We start from the raw sequence: 17,444 nt of genomic DNA on the forward strand, positions 1-17,444 counted from the left end.
CACTCAGGCTAGAGCCCGTCTGCTCCACCTTCAGTCACTCAGACAAGAGCCCGGCCGCTCCACCTTCAGTCACTCAGACTACAGCCCAGCCGCTCAACCTTCAGTCACTCAGACTAGAGCCGGCCGCTCTGCCATCAGTCACTCAGACTAGAGCCCGATCGCTACACCTTCAGTCACTCAGACTAGAGCCCGATCGCTACACCTTCAGTCACTCAGGCTAGAGCCCGATCGCTACACCTTCAGACACTCAGGCTAGAGCCCGGCTGCTCCACCTTCAGTCACTCAGATTAGAGCCCGGCCGCTCCACCTTCAGTCACTCAGACTAGAGCCCGATCGCTACACCTTCAGTCACTCAGGCTAGAGCCCGGCTGCTCCACCTTCAGTCACTCAGATTAGAGCCCGGCCGCTCCACCTTCAGTCACTCAGACTAGAGCCCGATCGCTACACCTTCAGTCACTCAGACTAGAGCCCGATCGCTACACCTTCAGTCACTCAGACTAGAGCCTGATCGATACACCTTCAGTCACTCACATTAAAGCCTGGCCACTCCATCTTCAGTCACTCAGACTAAAGCCCGGCCGCTCCACCTTCAGTCGCTCAGACTAGAGCCCGATCGCTACACCTTCAGTCACTCAGGCTAGAGCCCGGCTGTTCCACCTTCAGTCACTCAGACTAGAGCCCAGCCGCTCCACCTTCAGTCACTCAGACTAAAGCCCCATCGTTACACCTTCAGTCACTCAGGCTAGAGCCCGGCTGCTCCACCTTCAGTCACTCAGACTAGAGCCCGATCGCTACACCTTCAGTCACTCAGACTAGAGCCTGATCGATACACCTTCAGTCACTCACACTAAAGCCTGGCCACTCCATCTTCAGTCACTCAGACTAAAGCCCGGCCACTCCACCTTCAGTCGCTCAGACTAAAGCCTGGCCGTTCCAACTTCAGTCACTAAGGTTAGAGTCAGGCAGCTCCACCTTCAGTTACTAAGGTTAGAGTCAGGCCGCTCCACCTTCAGTCACTCAGGCTAGAGCCCGGCTGCTCCACCTTCAGTCACTCAGACTAGAGCCCAGCCGCTCCACCTTCAGTCACTCAGAGTAGAGCCCGATCGCTACACCTTCAGTCACTCAGACTAGAGCCCGATCGCTACACCTTCAGTCACTCAGACTAGAGCCTGGCCGTTCCACCTTCAGTCACTAAGGTTAGAGTCAGGCCGCTCCACCTACAGTCATTCAGACTAGAGTCTGGGCGCTCCACCTTCAGTGACTCAGACTAGAGGCTGGCTGCTCCAGCTTCAGTCACTCGGACTAGAGGCTGGCCGCACCAGGTTCAGTCACACGGACTAGAGCCCGGCCGCTCCACCTTCATTCACTCATTCTAGAGCCCGGCCGCTCTGCCATCAGTCACTCAAGCTAGAGCCCAGCCACTCCACCTTCAGTCACTCAGGCTAGAGCCCGGCCGCTGCACCTTCAGTCGCTCAGGCTAGAACTCGGCCGCTCCACCTCCAGTCGCTCAGGCTAGAACTCGGCCGCTCCACCTCCAGTCGCTCAGGCTAGAACTCGTCGCTCCACCTTCAGTCACTCAGGCTAGAGCCCGGCTGCTCCACCTTCAGTAACTCAGACTAGAGCCTGGCCATTCCACCTTCAGTCACTAAGGTTAGAGTCAGGCAGCTCCACCTTCAGTCACTAAGGTTAGAGTCAGGCAGCTCCACCTTCAGTCACTCAGGCTAGAGCCCGGCTGCTCCACCTTCAGTCACTAAGGTTAGAGTCAGGCCGCTCCACCTTCAGTCATTCAGACTAGAGCCTAGCCACTCCACCTTCAGTCACTCAGACTGGAGCCCGATCGCTACACCTTCAGTCGCTCAGACTAGAGTCCGATCGATACACCTTCAGTCACTCAGACTAAAGCCCAGCCACTCCACCTTCAGTCACTCAGACTAGAGCCTGGCCGTTCCACCTTCAGTCACTAAGGTTAGAGTCAGGTAGCTCCGCCTTCAGTTACTAAGGTTAGAGTCAGGCCGCTCCACCTTCAGTCATTCAGACTAGAGCCTGGCGGCTCCACCTTCAGTGCCTCAGACTAGAGGCTGGCTGCTCCAGCGTCAGTCACTCGGACTAGAGGCTGGCCGCTCCAGGTTCAGTCACTCAGATTAGAGCCCGGCCGCTCCACCTTCATTCACTCATTCTAGAGCCCGGCCGCTCTGCCATCAGTCACTCAAGCTAGAGCCCAGCCACTCCACCTTCAGTCACTCAGGCTAGAGCCCGGCCGCTGCACCTTCAGTCGCTCAGGCTAGAACTCGGCTCCTCCACCTTCAGTCGCTCAGGCTAGAACTCAGCGCTCCACCTTCAGTCACTCAGGCTACAGCCCGGCTGCTCCACCTTCAGTAACTCAGACTAGAGCCTGGCCATTCCACCTTCAGTCACTAAGGTTAGAGTCAGGCAGCTCCACCTTCAGTCACTAAGGTTAGAGTCAGGCAGCTCCACCTTCAGTCGCTCAGGCTAGAACTCGGCCGCTCCACCTTCAGTCGCTCAGGCTAGAGCCCAGCCGCTCCACCATCAGTCACTCAGACTAGAGCCCGATCGCTACACCTTCAGTCACTCAGACTAGAGCCCGATCGCTACACCTTCAGTCACTCAGACTAGAGTCCGATCGATACACCTTCAGTCACTCAGACTAGAGCCTGGCCGTTCCACCTTCAGTCACTAAGGTTAGAGTCAGGCAGCTCCACCTTCAGTCACTAAGGTTAGAGTCAGGCCGCTCCACCTACAGTCATTCAGACTAGAGTCTGGGCGCTCCACCTTCAGTGACTCAGACTAGAGGCTGGCTGCTCCAGCTTCAGTCACTCGGACTAGAGGCTGGCCGCACCAGGTTCAGTCACACGGACTAGAGCCCGGCCGCTCCACCTTCATTCACTCATTCTAGAGCCCGGCCGCTCTGCCATCAGTCACTCAAGCTAGAGCCCAGCCACTCCACCTTCAGTCACTCAGGCTAGAGCCCGGCCGCTGCACCTTCAGTCGCTCAGGCTAGAACTCGGCCGCTCCACCTCCAGTCGCTCAGGCTAGAACTCGGCCGCTCCACCTCCAGTCGCTCAGGCTAGAACTCGTCGCTCCACCTTCAGTCACTCAGGCTAGAGCCCGGCTGCTCCACCTTCAGTAACTCAGACTAGAGCCTGGCCATTCCACCTTCAGTCACTAAGGTTAGAGTCAGGCAGCTCCACCTTCAGTCACTAAGGTTAGAGTCAGGCAGCTCCACCTTCAGTCACTCAGGCTAGAGCCCGGCTGCTCCACCTTCAGTCACTAAGGTTAGAGTCAGGCCGCTCCACCTTCAGTCATTCAGACTAGAGCCTAGCCACTCCACCTTCAGTCACTCAGACTGGAGCCCGATCGCTACACCTTCAGTCGCTCAGACTAGAGTCCGATCGATACACCTTCAGTCACTCAGACTAGAGTCCGATCGATACACCTTCAGTCACTCAGACTAAAGCCCAGCCACTCCACCTTCAGTCACTCAGACTAGAGCCTGGCCGTTCCACCTTCAGTCACTAAGGTTAGAGTCAGGCAGCTCCACCTTCAGTCACTCAGGCTAGAGCCTGGCCGTTCCACCTTCAGTCACTAAGGTTAGAGTCAGGTAGCTCCGCCTTCAGTTACTAAGGTTAGAGTCAGGCCGCTCCACCTTCAGTCATTCAGACTAGAGCCTGGCCGCTCCACCTTCAGTGCCTCAGACTAGAGGCTGGCTGCTCCAGCGTCAGTCACTCGGACTAGAGGCTGGCCGCTCCAGGTTCAGTCACTCAGATTAGAGCCCGGCCGCTCCACCTTCATTCACTCATTCTAGAGCCCGGCCGCTCTGCCATCAGTCACTCAAGGTAGAGCCCAGCCACTCCACCTTCAGTCACTCAGGCTAGAGCCCGGCCGCTGCACCTTCAGTCGCTCAGGCTAGAACTCAGCGCTCCACCTTCAGTCACTCAGGCTAGAACTCAGCGCTCCACCTTCAGTCACTCAGGCTACAGCCCGGCTGCTCCACCTTCAGTAACTCAGACTAGAGCCTGGCCATTCCACCTTCAGTCACTAAGGTTAGAGTCAGGCAGCTCCACCTTCAGTCACTAAGGTTAGAGTCAGGCAGCTCCACCTTCAGTCACTCAGGCTAGAGCCCGGCTGCTCCACCTTCAGTCACTAAGGTTAGAGTCAGGCAGCTCCACCTTCAGTCACTCAAATTACAGCCCGGCCGCTCCACCTTCATTCACTCATTCTAGAGCCCGGCCGCTCTGCCATCAGTCACTCAAGCTAGAGCCCAGCCACTCCACCTTCTGTCACTCAGGCTAGAGCCTGGCCGCTGCACCTTCAGTCGCTCAGGCTAGAACTTGGCTCCTCCACCTTCAGTCGCTCAGGCTAGAACTCGGCGCTCCACCTTCAGTCACTCAGGCTAGAGCCCGGCTGCTCCACCTTCAGTAACTCAGACTTGAGCCTGGCCATTCCACCTTCAGTCACTAAGGTTAGAGTCAGGCAGCTCCACCTTCAGTCACTAAGGTTAGAGTCAGGCAGCTCCACCTTCAGTCACTCAGGCTAGAGCCCGGCTGCTCCACCTTCAGTCACTAAGGTTAGAGTCAGGCAGCTCCACCTTCAGTCACTCAAATTAGAGCCCGGCCGCTCCACCTTCATTCACTCATTCTAGAGCCCGGCCGCTCTGCCATCAGTCACTCAAGCTAGAGCCCAGCCACTCCACCTTCAGTCACTCAGGCTAAAGCCCGGCCGCTGCACCTTCAGTCGCTCAGGCTAGAACTCGGCCGCTCCACCTTCAGTCGCTCAGGCTAGAACTCGGCGCTCCACCTTCAGTCACTCAGGCTAGAGCCCGGCTGCTCCACCTTCAGTAACTCAGACTAGAGCCTGGCCATTCCACCTTCAGTCACTAAGGTTAGAGTCAAGCAGCTCCACCTTCAGTCACTAAGGTTAGAGTCAGGCAGCTCCACCTTCAGTCACTCCGGCTAGAGCCCGGCTGCTCCACCTTCAGTCACTAAGGTTAGAGTCAGGCAGCTCTACCTTCAGTCACTAAGGTTAGAGTCAGGCCGCTCCACCTTAAGTCATTCAGACTAGAGCCTAGCCGCTCCACCTTCAGTCACTCAGACTAGAGCCCGATCGCTACACCTTCAGTCACTCAGACTAGAGTCCGATCGATACACCTTCAGTCACTCAGACTAAAGCCCAGCCACTCCACCTTCAGTCACTCAGACTAGAGCCTGGCCGTTCCACCTTCAGTCACTAAGGTTAGAGTCAGGTAGCTCTGCCTTCAGTTACTAAGGTTAGAGTCAGGCCGCTCCACCTTCAGTCATTCAGACTAGAGCCTGGCCGCTCCACCTTCAGTGACTCAGACTAGAGGCTGGCTGCTCCAGCGTCAGTCACTCGGACTAGAGGCTGGCCGCTCCAGGTTCAGTCACTCAGATTAGAGCCGGCCGCTCCACCTTCATTCACTCATTCTAGAGCCCGGCCGCTGCACCTTCAGTCGCTCAAGCTAGAACTTGGCCGCTCCACCTTCAGTCGCTCAGGCTAGAACTCGGCGCTCCACCTTCAGTCACTCAGGCTAGAGCCCGGCTGCTCCACCTTCAGTAACTCAGACTTGAGCCTGGCCATTCCACCTTCAGTCACTAAGGTTAGAGTCAGGCAGCTCCACCTTCAGTCACTAAGGTTAGAGTCAGGCAGCTCCACCTTCAGTCACTCAGGCTAGAGCCCGGCTGCTCCACCTTCAGTCACTAAGGTTAGAGTCAGGCAGCTCCACCTTCAGTCACTCAAATTAGAGCCCGGCCGCTCCACCTTCATTCACTCATTCTAGAGCCCGGCCGCTCTGCCATCAGTCACTCGAGCTAGAGCCCAGCCACTCCACCTTCAGTCACTCAGGCTAGAGCCCGGCCGCTGCACCTTCAGTCGCTCAAGCTAGAACTTGGCCGCTTCACCTTCAGTCGCTCAGGCTAGAACTCGGCGCTCCACCTTCAGTCACTCAGGCTAGAGCCCGGCTGCTTCACCTTCAGTAACTCAGACTTGAGCCTGGCCATTCCACCTTCAGTCACTAAGGTTAGAGTCAGGCAGCTCCACCTTCAGTCACTAAGGTTAGAGTCAGGCAGCTCCACCTTCAGTCACTCAGGCTAGAGCCCGGCTGCTCCACCTTCAGTCACTAAGGTTAGAGTCAGGCAGCTCCACCTTCAGTCACTCAAATTAGAGCCCGGCCGCTCCACCTTCATTCACTCATTCTAGAGCCCGGCCGCTCTGCCATCAGTCACTCAAGCTAGAGCCCAGCCACTCCACCTTCAGTCACTCAGGCTAAAGCCCGGCCGCTGCACCTTCAGTCGCTCAGGCTAGAACTCGGCCGCTCCACCTTCAGTCGCTCAGGCTAGAACTCGGCGCTCCACCTTCAGTCACTCAGGCTAGAGCCCGGCTGCTCCACCTTCAGTAACTCAGACTAGAGCCTGGCCATTCCACCTTCAGTCACTAAGGTTAGAGTCAAGCAGCTCCACCTTCAGTCACTAAGGTTAGAGTCAGGCAGCTCCACCTTCAGTCACTCCGGCTAGAGCCCGGCTGCTCCACCTTCAGTCACTAAGGTTAGAGTCAGGCAGCTCTACCTTCAGTCACTAAGGTTAGAGTCAGGCCGCTCCACCTTAAGTCATTCAGACTAGAGCCTAGCCGCTCCACCTTCAGTCACTCAGACTAGAGCCCGATCGCTACACCTTCAGTCACTCAGACTAGAGTCCGATCGATACACCTTCAGTCACTCAGACTAAAGCCCAGCCACTCCACCTTCAGTCACTCAGACTAGAGCCTGGCCGTTCCACCTTCAGTCACTAAGGTTAGAGTCAGGTAGCTCTGCCTTCAGTTACTAAGGTTAGAGTCAGGCCGCTCCACCTTCAGTCATTCAGACTAGAGCCTGGCCGCTCCACCTTCAGTGACTCAGACTAGAGGCTGGCTGCTCCAGCGTCAGTCACTCGGACTAGAGGCTGGCCGCTCCAGGTTCAGTCACTCAGATTAGAGCCGGCCGCTCCACCTTCATTCACTCATTCTAGAGCCCGGCCGCTCTGCCATCAGTCACTCGAGCTAGAGCCCAGCCACTCCACCTTCAGTCACTCAGGCTAGAGCCCGGCCGCTGCACCTTCAGTCGCTCAAGCTAGAACTTGGCCGCTCCACCTTCAGTCGCTCAGGCTAGAACTCGGCGCTCCACCTTCAGTCACTCAGGCTAGAGCCCGGCTGCTCCACCTTCAGTAACTCAGACTAGAGCCTGGCCATTCCACCTTCAGTCACTAAGGTTAGAGTCAGGCAGCTCCACCTTCAGTCACTAAGGTTAGAGTCAGGCAGCTCCACCTTCAGTCACTCAGGCTAGAGCCCGGCTGCTCCACCTTCAGTCACTAAGGTTAGAGTCAGGCAGCTCCACCTTCAGTCACTAAGGTCAGGCCTCTCCACCTTCAGTCATTCAGACTAGAGCCTAGCCGCTCCACCTTCAGTCACTCAGTCTAGAATCTGGCAGCTCCACCTTCAGTCACTCAGTCTTGAATCCGGCCACTCCATCTTTAGTCACTCAAACTAGACTCTAACCGCTCAACTTCAAGTCAATAAGACTGAAACCTGACCAGACTAAAATCTGTTTTGTTGGTTTCAGATACACTAATTAGACTTAAACGCATGATGTAGATGATTTGTAAGTGACATGCCTAAAGCTGGAAACGTAGCACTTAATTGATGGCATGTTGAGGGAGATGACCTCCATATTTCACTGGATCCTCCAGGTTCCAACACTCCCAAAGTAAGAGAAGACGCCGGATTAATTTTGTTAGACTCAATAGTTTCAGTTTTTTCCAAATGCATTTTAACCCAATCAAGTTGTCAGGTAAGTAAAGTTGTCCCGTCTCTCAAACACACTAAGGGGCTGATTACAATGTCGAGCAGAAGGCCTCCTCCAAGGGATTCCCCTAGTCCGTGTCAGAAACATTCAGACCGCCTCGGTCAGTTTACAATACGCCTGACCGATTACAATGTTGGCGGTCGGATTGTAAACCGCACGGTCTTTCCGAATTGGTCCCAACCGGCTCTTAGAGAATTTGTGCCAGTTGGACATGCATGGTACAGCTCTACGGACTGAATTCCAACAGAGCGATTACAATGTCGGTTTCCAACAGCCTTTCCGAGTGTTATTAAGTATTGACATGTGTACTTGACCCATAGGTACTTGCAGTATACATTTCCTCCAGTACACACACATTTCCATACAGGCCTGCTACCTCCATGAGCACAGAGATGTAGAACACTGTATACGGCATAATGCCAACATTTGGAAGCAAGAAAGAGGGATTTAAAAAAAGGGGGAATTTGTTTGCCTTGTTTTGAATTGGAGGCAATTTTAGGGAGGAGACAGCTAAAATAAAGCTGTATTTGGTTTAGAAAATCACGAGTCACCCTGCTGAGACAGGTGTGTTGGCACGTAGGACATGGGTAGAAATTAAGGTGCATGTAAGTATTCTTCAAGCGCAGAAACACTTTGGCAATGTGGCCTATATGCATAGGGGTACTATCTAGTACTGCAAGTAGGATACAAAAAAAAGTTTAAGAAGCTTCTCTAAAAAAGGCACGGGCAAAGACGTGTAGCTTGGAATATTTTATTAGAAGAGCCCCCTTAGTAATACGAAACAACCTGCGTATATGATTACAATACCATCATCAGCTTCACCCCAATTATTTTCAGGAAGGAAAATGGAGGTACTCTTGAGGCCGTGCTTACATCCCACATCCTCTGAAAAAAAATAACAGTGTGGAGCCGCGGCCAAAAGGTCAAGCGAGCCGTGGGTCGAAAAAGTTTGGGAACCACTGCCCTAGACAACCAAGACCATCCCTACCCACCCCGTCTTCTCTATGACTTAAAAGGGCCAATCAGCAGCTACAGAGGATTATAAGCAGCCTTGAAGTTGCCTTGACCATTCCAACAGTGCACCACAGTTAATCAGGATGCTCTGTCCCCATCCTGCCTTTCACCCCCTTGAAACAGCCAATCAGAAGAAGTGCTAAAGAAATCACTGCAGGTAGGCAATCACCAGCCAGTACAACCCAGCAAATCAGGAGGCTTCTTGCACTTCATTAAAGTCTGCCACTACAAGGTTGTACCTCGTTCAGGCATCTTCTGCTAATAGCCCATGTGCCTCTGGTAAGACAATAACACCAAGAGCTTAACGGACGCAGCACCATAGCCTACACTTTTGCTCACAGTCAGACCATTAACTCGCATACATTACACTCACCCAGCAAACGCCTAGAACGTCATTAACCCCCACTCACAAAAATCCACACACCAACTGTACAAACACTCCAACTTATGCTTATAAGCACACACTCTGCAATCACCCACACCTCTGAAATAGCCACCATCAATCAACACACCAAGAAACTCTTCATAAGAAAAACATAGATCCCATCCACCTGCACACACCACCATGAGGTACTCATTCCCACGGACCACACCATCCACTGCACACATGACAGAAGGAGAACTTGCCATCATGCACAAATCCACCTGGTCTTGTAGTCTAAGTGAACCTCCAATACCAAACTAATTTGAGCTCCTCAGCTGCCATTGTTATTGTTATTGTTATTTTGGATTTGTATCGCGCCAATCACCTGCAGGTCTCTAGGCGCTCGGAAATCGGTGGAATTGTACAATAACTACAAACAACATAGAGAAATAATACAGCAGCCAGTCTACGCTATACCCAAAGCCCTTCCAAATAACAATATTTTTAGAGATTTCCTGAATCGCAGGAGATTCACCTCTCTGCGTAGCCCCTCAGGTAGCTTATTCCAAAGTTGAGGGACCAACACAGAGAAGGCTCTCCCTCCCTTGGTTACCAGTTTGTACCGAGGGCAGATCAGCAACTGAGAATCAGAGGATCTGAGTGTTCTTTTTGGACTATACACTTTCAGACGATCTCTGATATAAACAGGTGCATGGCCAAAAATTGCCTTATGGGCCATGCAAAGACTCTTGAACTCTACCCTCTCCTTTATAGGGAGCCAATGTAGGCTCAGTAGCAAGGGAGAGGCCTTAGTCCTTCTAGGGAGTCTAAAAATCAATCGGGCCGCGTCGTTCATCACGACCTGCAGCCTGTTAGTTAGGGTTTTAGGGAGACCCAAATAAAGAGCATTACCGTAATCTATTCTAGATATATAATAGTCGCCGCTACAATTGTTCGCAGCAATGACTGGGAGAGAACAGGGGCTAGCTTGCGTAACTGCCTGATGATATTCGTGCAGCTTCCAACAACCGAAGAGATTTGGCTGCACATGGACAGGTCACAGTCCAGCTTGATCCCTAGGCTCTTTACATTTGCACTCGGCTTTGGAGTTGGCCCTAACTCTTGTGGTCAGTAAAGATCGCTCCAAGGTGAGGTGGTAGATGGAATTATCAATACCTCGGTCTTATCCGGATTGATCTTTAACAGGTTCCCAGTCATCCACACAACCGTGTGCCTCAAGATGTTCTGCGCTTGGAACTGCACGGTCTCGGTGCTGTCGATACTCAAAATAAGCTGAGTATCATCAGCGTAGTTAAAAACTCTACAGCCCATACTGGCCAGGGATGTAATCAGGGGTTGAAGATAGAGATTAAACAATAGTGGGGATAATGCGGAGCCCTGAGGCACCCCACACTCTAAAGTCCCCACATCTGAAATCAAATCCCCCAGTTGTACCCTTTGTGTCCTTCCCACAAGAAAGGATTTCAGCCAATCGAAGGCCACGCCCTTGATGCCGAAGTCAGCTAGTCTTCCATCTCATACAGGTCAGCATCTCAGACAGCTGCCTTCAATCTGATGGATACTTGGAACCACCAAACAAACTCAGCTTTCACCAGCTCTGCTACATTCTGCACATCAACGTTCCTCAGTGACATCAAGCTCCTCTGTGACTCAAGCCTACTCACGCCAAATATAACACCCTCAAACTGATCAGAGTAGCCTCCCCCTTAATTTGTCACATGGACCAAATACCCCTGTACAGATACACTTTGCCATCCCCTTCTTCCTTCACACTGCACCCACACAGAGATGTAAAGCAAAAAGAGAAATACAAACTTAACCCTCCTTCAAAAACTTGCCCATGGATACACTATAAATCAAACATTGGCAAACCCAATAAGTCACTCTTTCTGGCTCTCTCAAGGAAGATCTGTTGGCTTTGCCAATGCTTTTCGCTGATGTTGCTCAGCATCAACAGAAAGACAAACCTGGTTATCGCCAATGCTGAACAGCATCGCATTGTCAAAAAAAGTGCGATGATGTACACTCGGGCATGCATCATTATCAATGCACATGAATGAACCATGATGCAATAGCGGCCATTTTGGCCCTGGTAGAAAGGGTTCTCAGACATTCTAGGGGCTGATTTTTGGCCAGTGTACAGCAGATCTTAATGCAGAGGACTATGCACTCCAACAACGTGGTTCTCTTCTGTGTATTGTTGAAAAATCCCACAAAAAGTTGACTGTCCATTCGCAGGTCCTGGGTACGATCAGTGTGAAAATGTAGAGCTTTTAGGGAGTCCAATTGAGCAAGCTCTCCTATTTTCAGGAGTGGGGGGGGCAAAGAACACCTGTCAAGTGATTGTATGCCTGACTTTAAGGGGAGTCAAAACTTGCAGCATGAAGACTGCCCGAGTCCTCCGAACCAATTTGTCTGGAAAGAGGGTGGTGCAGGGAGGTTGCACTGGAAGTGTCTGCCCTGCAGGTCATTCATGCGACAAGTTGTCAATCGCAACGAGGAAAACAGTCTTCAAGGTCAGGTTACACAGCAAGTAACTATGCATAGACTTGAAAGGAGTAAACATGAGGAATTCCAAGACCAAGTTAAGGTCCCACTGTAGCATCACATACGGTGTTGGGTGGGACATGTGTCAAAAATGTAATTAACATCACCACAACAGGTGATTTACACAAGCACGGTTGGTCCAGTTAATGTAGAAAGGCAGAGAGGGCTGACAACCTTTTACAATGTCCACTGCAACACCTTGCTGGGCTAAAGACAAAATAAACAAAAGTACTTCCAGCAGCTTTTCCTGTAATGGGTAAGTGTCCCGGGCAACACGCCAAGTTACAAACTTGGCACACTGCCCAGTGTAGATGGATTTCATAGAGGGGCACCACCATTTCAGGCGGCAGATCGAAACCAGTTCATTGTCACAACTCAAACGCCATGCAAGGTGATGTAAGTTTTGAATTAGGGGGAAGGACCAAATCCCGCTAATGAAACAACCATGTTGGCCTTATTGGAGGACAGATGCTCATGCTCCGTAGTTCTGGGTACCACAATCTCATCGCTCAATCTGGGGCAATTTCGATAGCATGGGCTCTGTTGTTGCTGATCTTTTTCATAATTCTGGGCAGTAAAGGTAGTGACAGGAAGACTTACAGAAGCTCTCACAGGAACTCCATCACACAAAATTGCTGACATTACATTCTCTGCAGTGGGGAAAATATCTAGCCAGGGTTCTCCCCTCTGGTGGACTATGCCCTGCACCACCTCGGGATGTAGGCATCAATCATACTTTCTAGACAACATCTGCTGAGTTTGTCTGCTCTGGCATTCAGCGACCCCACCAGATGGTTGGGAACCAGGAAGATGTTATGGAGCTTCAGCCACCTAGAGACGCAAATAATCAAGGTACAGGATCCAGGATCCCACAATGTCCTGCTTGTTGCAGTACAAAGTGCCAGTGGTGTTGTTTGTGAGAACCTGCACCACCCCCATTCTGATAGATGGCAGGCAGAGCTTAATGTGTGTCAGTATTTGCCAGTGATGGGCACCTGGATAGTGTCAAAGTCAGCCTTGATAGATGGCCAGTAGGACATCTGGCGTAGCTGACAAGAAGGATGCGAGAAGCAAAGTCTCAGATCCATCCTCATCAAGCCTGAATATTAAGATCATAGCCTGAATGTTGTAGATTCATTACTGCACAGAAAAAGCCTTGAACGCCAACGCATCCAGAATTGCAGCAATGAATGGAAACTTATGTGATATGAGGTGGGACTCCTGTTAGTTTATGGTAAACTCAAATATGTTAGGAGTTTTGCCTTCATCCAGAAGTGTTCCACAACTGACTGCAGTATGCCTGCCTTCAGCAGCCAGCCATTGGGTTTTGGGAAACACGGGAACTGCAGACCACTGAAGATAGGCAGCGACCCCCACCATCATGTTTGGGAACATCCAAGCGGCGTTGAGGCCAATGGGTGCACGGCAAACTGAAAATGCTCTTGGTCCACCCTGACCAGGGTAGAAAGGATCTGAGCTAATGTGAGCATGTTTAATGTGTCCTTCCACAGGAAGGTATTCAGGGGTTAGTGGTCCAAGATATGACTGAGGCCCTCGTCATTTTGTCGGACAAGGAAATAGCGGGAATAACAACCACTGCCTTGGCTTTCTCAGTATCCGGGACCCGCTTAATGGCACTCTTGGGGAGCAAGAGGGAGAAGATTTTGGATTTAAAAATCAAACACATTCCCTACTGATTCACAGACTGGAGTTGGAATAGTAAATTATACTATTCCAACATCCAGAGTACCCTCCGCAAGTCGTTGTTACGACTTGCAGGGTAATGGTATGCGTTGACACAACGCGATCGTGGTAACGACTGCGTTGTTATTCCCTCTGGGGAAAAAGAACGCGGGAAAAGCAGGTATATTCAGCTGCAACAGACTAAAATTGTGAGGCTGAATCATCTCATGGCATTTAGGAGGATAGAAGCCCTGCTTGGATGCACATTTGATTGGAGATCTCGTACTGCACCTCAGGACTACGTATGCTGTGCCTTTTTCAAATGGAAACTTATGTAAGAAGAACCGAGGAGCATCAGGATGAGGACTCAACCCATGCAATCAGCTTGACGCAAGACTTGGAGCAGTCTGCTGGCCCACCTCAGTCTCACTTGCCAGCTTTGTCTACCAGCAGAGGTAGTACTTGTGCCACAAAAAGATGCCATATGCGTCCATGCCGACGAAAGCATATTCTTAACGAGAGACAAAGAGCAAAATCTATACTGCACTGAGGGGCAAATTTACAGGGGCTTTGCAGACATCTAGTTTTGGAAATTCCAGTTGATAAGTTACTTGAGTTGCTGCAAGTTAAATTTTGTACGTTTGTTCAGGAGAAAACATTAGGCAAATTCAATTTTTTAAATAAAAATGATTATTAAAAGCAATTTCCACGATAACCCTTGCAAGGTGTCACATGAATTTAAAGAAATGATCTCCAGTTCAGAGGATGTCAAGGAACGCATACGTCACCAATTGGTTAGAGTAAAAACTATTTGAACTGGGCTTTGGGTCCTAGGCATCCTGGGCTGACACACACAGACGTGTACAGCTACAGAGGTGTTCTGTGGCTTCTGAGCCGGTCACAGACCAAAGCCAGGAATAGCCATTTGCACTATGCAGCTTTTCCTGGGGCCGGGGGCAGTTACAAGCCCAAAGCCAATGGAGACCAGGACAATTTTATGACCCATGGTCACTGCCTCTCTCACTCTCTCCAGCTCCCCAGAGTTTATGGAAACAGGGGCAAGAAGAGGAAGAGAGAGAAGTGAGAGAAAGGGAGAGAGAAAGAGGAAGAAAGAAGGACAAACAAGAAAAGGCTATTTTGAAAATATTTGCAGGGGGTGCTTTTGGTTTCCACTCAGGCTCAAAACAGTTACAATGTCCAACAACTATGGAGATCTCAAGTAACGCTGAACCAATCAGAGTGCTGTAGACAGTTACAAACCCCAGCAATTGTGGACATGCGTAAGTGCTGCTGAGCCAATCAGAAGCCCCTCATACAATATAAGTGCCCTGAGTTTCTATGGCAATCCTAAATCTGTTTTAGAATCGAATTAGTCTGTGAACTACTATACAAAAAATACAGACGACCCGCTCAGCCTACAAACCAATATTCAGTTTCATGAAAGTTAAACTACTTATTTTTGCAAAATTTCAGAAAGACTACCAAAAGGGCGCAAAATTCTAAAGCGTTCCTTTTAGGCCCTCGTATTTATGGAGAAGGGCCACAAATATAGAACTACTCATTCTATCCTTGAACGCAACCTCATCTGGATCATTCTATTGCATTTCTGTAGGACCTGCAAGCTCCTCTCCCAAGATTGCCAACTACCATTCATTCCAAGCAGACAAAGTCATTGATTGCTAGGGGGTGTTCTATTTCATTCTTAGCGAATACCAATGTGTGAATGACTGTATGTGACAGTGTAAGAGGTGGTCCAGACCAGGAGGAGAGGTTGCAGCCTCGGTGCAGCAGGTCCTCAACACTATCCTGCAGCAGTATTCTGTGAATTCAACAGCTGTACACTCCTATCATATGCAGTTACAACAGATGTTGACATTACAGTTATGTGGCACCAACAGTTTATTTTTCCTGGTGCAAAATGAATAAATTAAGGCAATCATTTCTTGGGAAGGCCAACTCTTTAAAGGTGTAGAAGGACAGCTGAGCAACCACTTGCCCTGCTGATGGTCACCTGGGTGGGAGTCAATGTTAAGTCAATGGGAACTTAGAAGGTAAATAAATGAAGATTTAGGCTTCCGGTCTAGCTAGGAGGAAACAACTAGTATATCTGGACACTAGGATAGTCAATCCCTACTGGAGCACCGAAGTACTCGTGTTACCTCACCCACGGGCTGCGGGTGCATAGGTGTCAAAGTGTGTCAGGTTTCGTCGTTGTTCTCAATGGAGCCTTGAAGAAAGATGCTGCAGGCGACCAGGAGGAAGATGTCCGGGTGGATTCAAGGGTGGATCTAGGATAAAGAGGACCTGAAAGCAGAGGGGACAGAGTCTAGGTCACTAGCCAGTGACCGGGTGGAACCAGAGAGGAACCAGACGTCGTCGAGGAGCTATCAGGTGCGGATGTGAAGCTTGTCGTTGCAGCCACGCGGACCAGGAGGCGTCGAGGACGACCAGGTGCTGGAGAGGAGCTGTCCCACGAAGGTTCTCGCAGATGGAGGGGTCGACTTCAAGATTGGAGCCAACAAGCCTAAGCAAAGACAACCCACGCAGGCTACACAAATGACTTCTGGTGCAGACCAGGAGGGTCTGGGGTACTTCACCTTTTCAGGGAAGCGAGGGCCAGTCTGGAGCAACCAGACCAGCGATGGATTTTCACAAGGATCGTCGTCAGAGGGCTACTAGCCAACAGGCCAGCAACCGGACAACGCGTCGAGCAGAACACAAGCAGAAGGGCCCCACGCAGATCTCGTGGAGTGTGGAGGGCTGGTCTTCGGTGCAGGTGGAGCTCAGTGTCGGGATGTCTCAGTCCCCAGTGCACAGCTTCGAGGATGCCTCAGGAGCTGCGCTGTTAGCAAGTTGAAGACTTTCCAAGTTGCCTGGTTCCACGGATTCCGACGCCTTCCACGGAGCTCAGCTGTGCTGGAGTCGTGCAGTAGGGTCAGAGGAGTCCTGGAGTCGAGATCTTGTCAGGCTCTGCGCTCGAGTTCCGGCGGGAACAGGGACAAAGCAAGCCGTCGAGTTGCTGGATGGTGCCTGGTTGCCCAGGGTGGTCCCTCCTTGGCCACAAGGGAGATTCTTCAGTCTTCAAGTCGGTTTGAATGTCGAAGGGTCCAGAGTTTCGTATCAAAGTTTCATCAGGATAAAATCTAAAGTCTCCTGGGTCAGCTCCTACCTTTATACAACTAAAGGGGGCTGGTTTACTCACTAGGTCCCTCCTATGGGTGGGACCAGGAAGGGGGGTGGTTACACCCCCTTTCCTTTGTCCAGTTTCGCGCCAGAGCTGGGGCTGGAGTGCCCCAGCACCGGTTTGAACTGGACTATGCATGGAGCACCTAGTGTGCCCCAGGCAGTGTCTGTTTCTTTTCAGCCCTCCCTGTCCCAATACACAAAATCCTGTCTGGGGTGGTGCTCGCACTTCTCCAGGCAGGAAACCTATTGTCCAGGCCTCCCTCGCTGGAAGGACTCCCAGCAGCAGGAGGTCAGACTTGTGTCTGTGGCAGCAGCATCCATTTTGTGACGCTGGGGCTCTGGTTAACTTTAACCGGGATAGTCAGCAACAACATGTCTTCTCCCTCTAGCGTATGACACTCTAAACGACATGTTTGGATAAAGTCAAACCAAAGTTAGCATTTAACCACCAGGTTCATAGTGCACTTAAGAGTATATGGTATGGCAATATCATAGAACAGCTATAAGGACATGGTTCTGAAAGCTGCAGACAGGCTCAGCTCATGCTAGAGCACCATCTCACACATAACCAAGCACTCTGCCTCCAGGATTGTTAAGGCCTGCCATAGGAGTGACTTATAGGTTACTGTGTGTCTATATTTAAGGGCAGATATAGGAATACTATACCTAAGCAAGGGGTGATTACACGACCTTGCCCCAGCCGAGTGATCAGCCAGTTGTGTCAGTTTGAGTGGCCAGCCAGGGCCCCTGGTAGGCCTTGGT

At 51.1% G+C, this 17,444-nt stretch overlaps 1 protein-coding gene across 1 annotated transcript in view; it reads right to left on the reverse strand.

Moving 5' to 3' along the window:
* SUMF1 (sulfatase modifying factor 1) overlaps window positions 1-17,444 on the reverse strand; it is a 268,047-nt gene that overhangs the window by 43,422 nt on the left and 207,181 nt on the right. The gene's annotated exons all lie outside the window — the stretch shown is intronic.

The sequence above is a fragment of the Lissotriton helveticus genome, chromosome 9 (assembly GCF_964261635.1).
Source record: "Lissotriton helveticus chromosome 9, aLisHel1.1, whole genome shotgun sequence".
Lineage (NCBI taxonomy): Eukaryota > Metazoa > Chordata > Amphibia > Caudata > Salamandridae > Lissotriton > Lissotriton helveticus.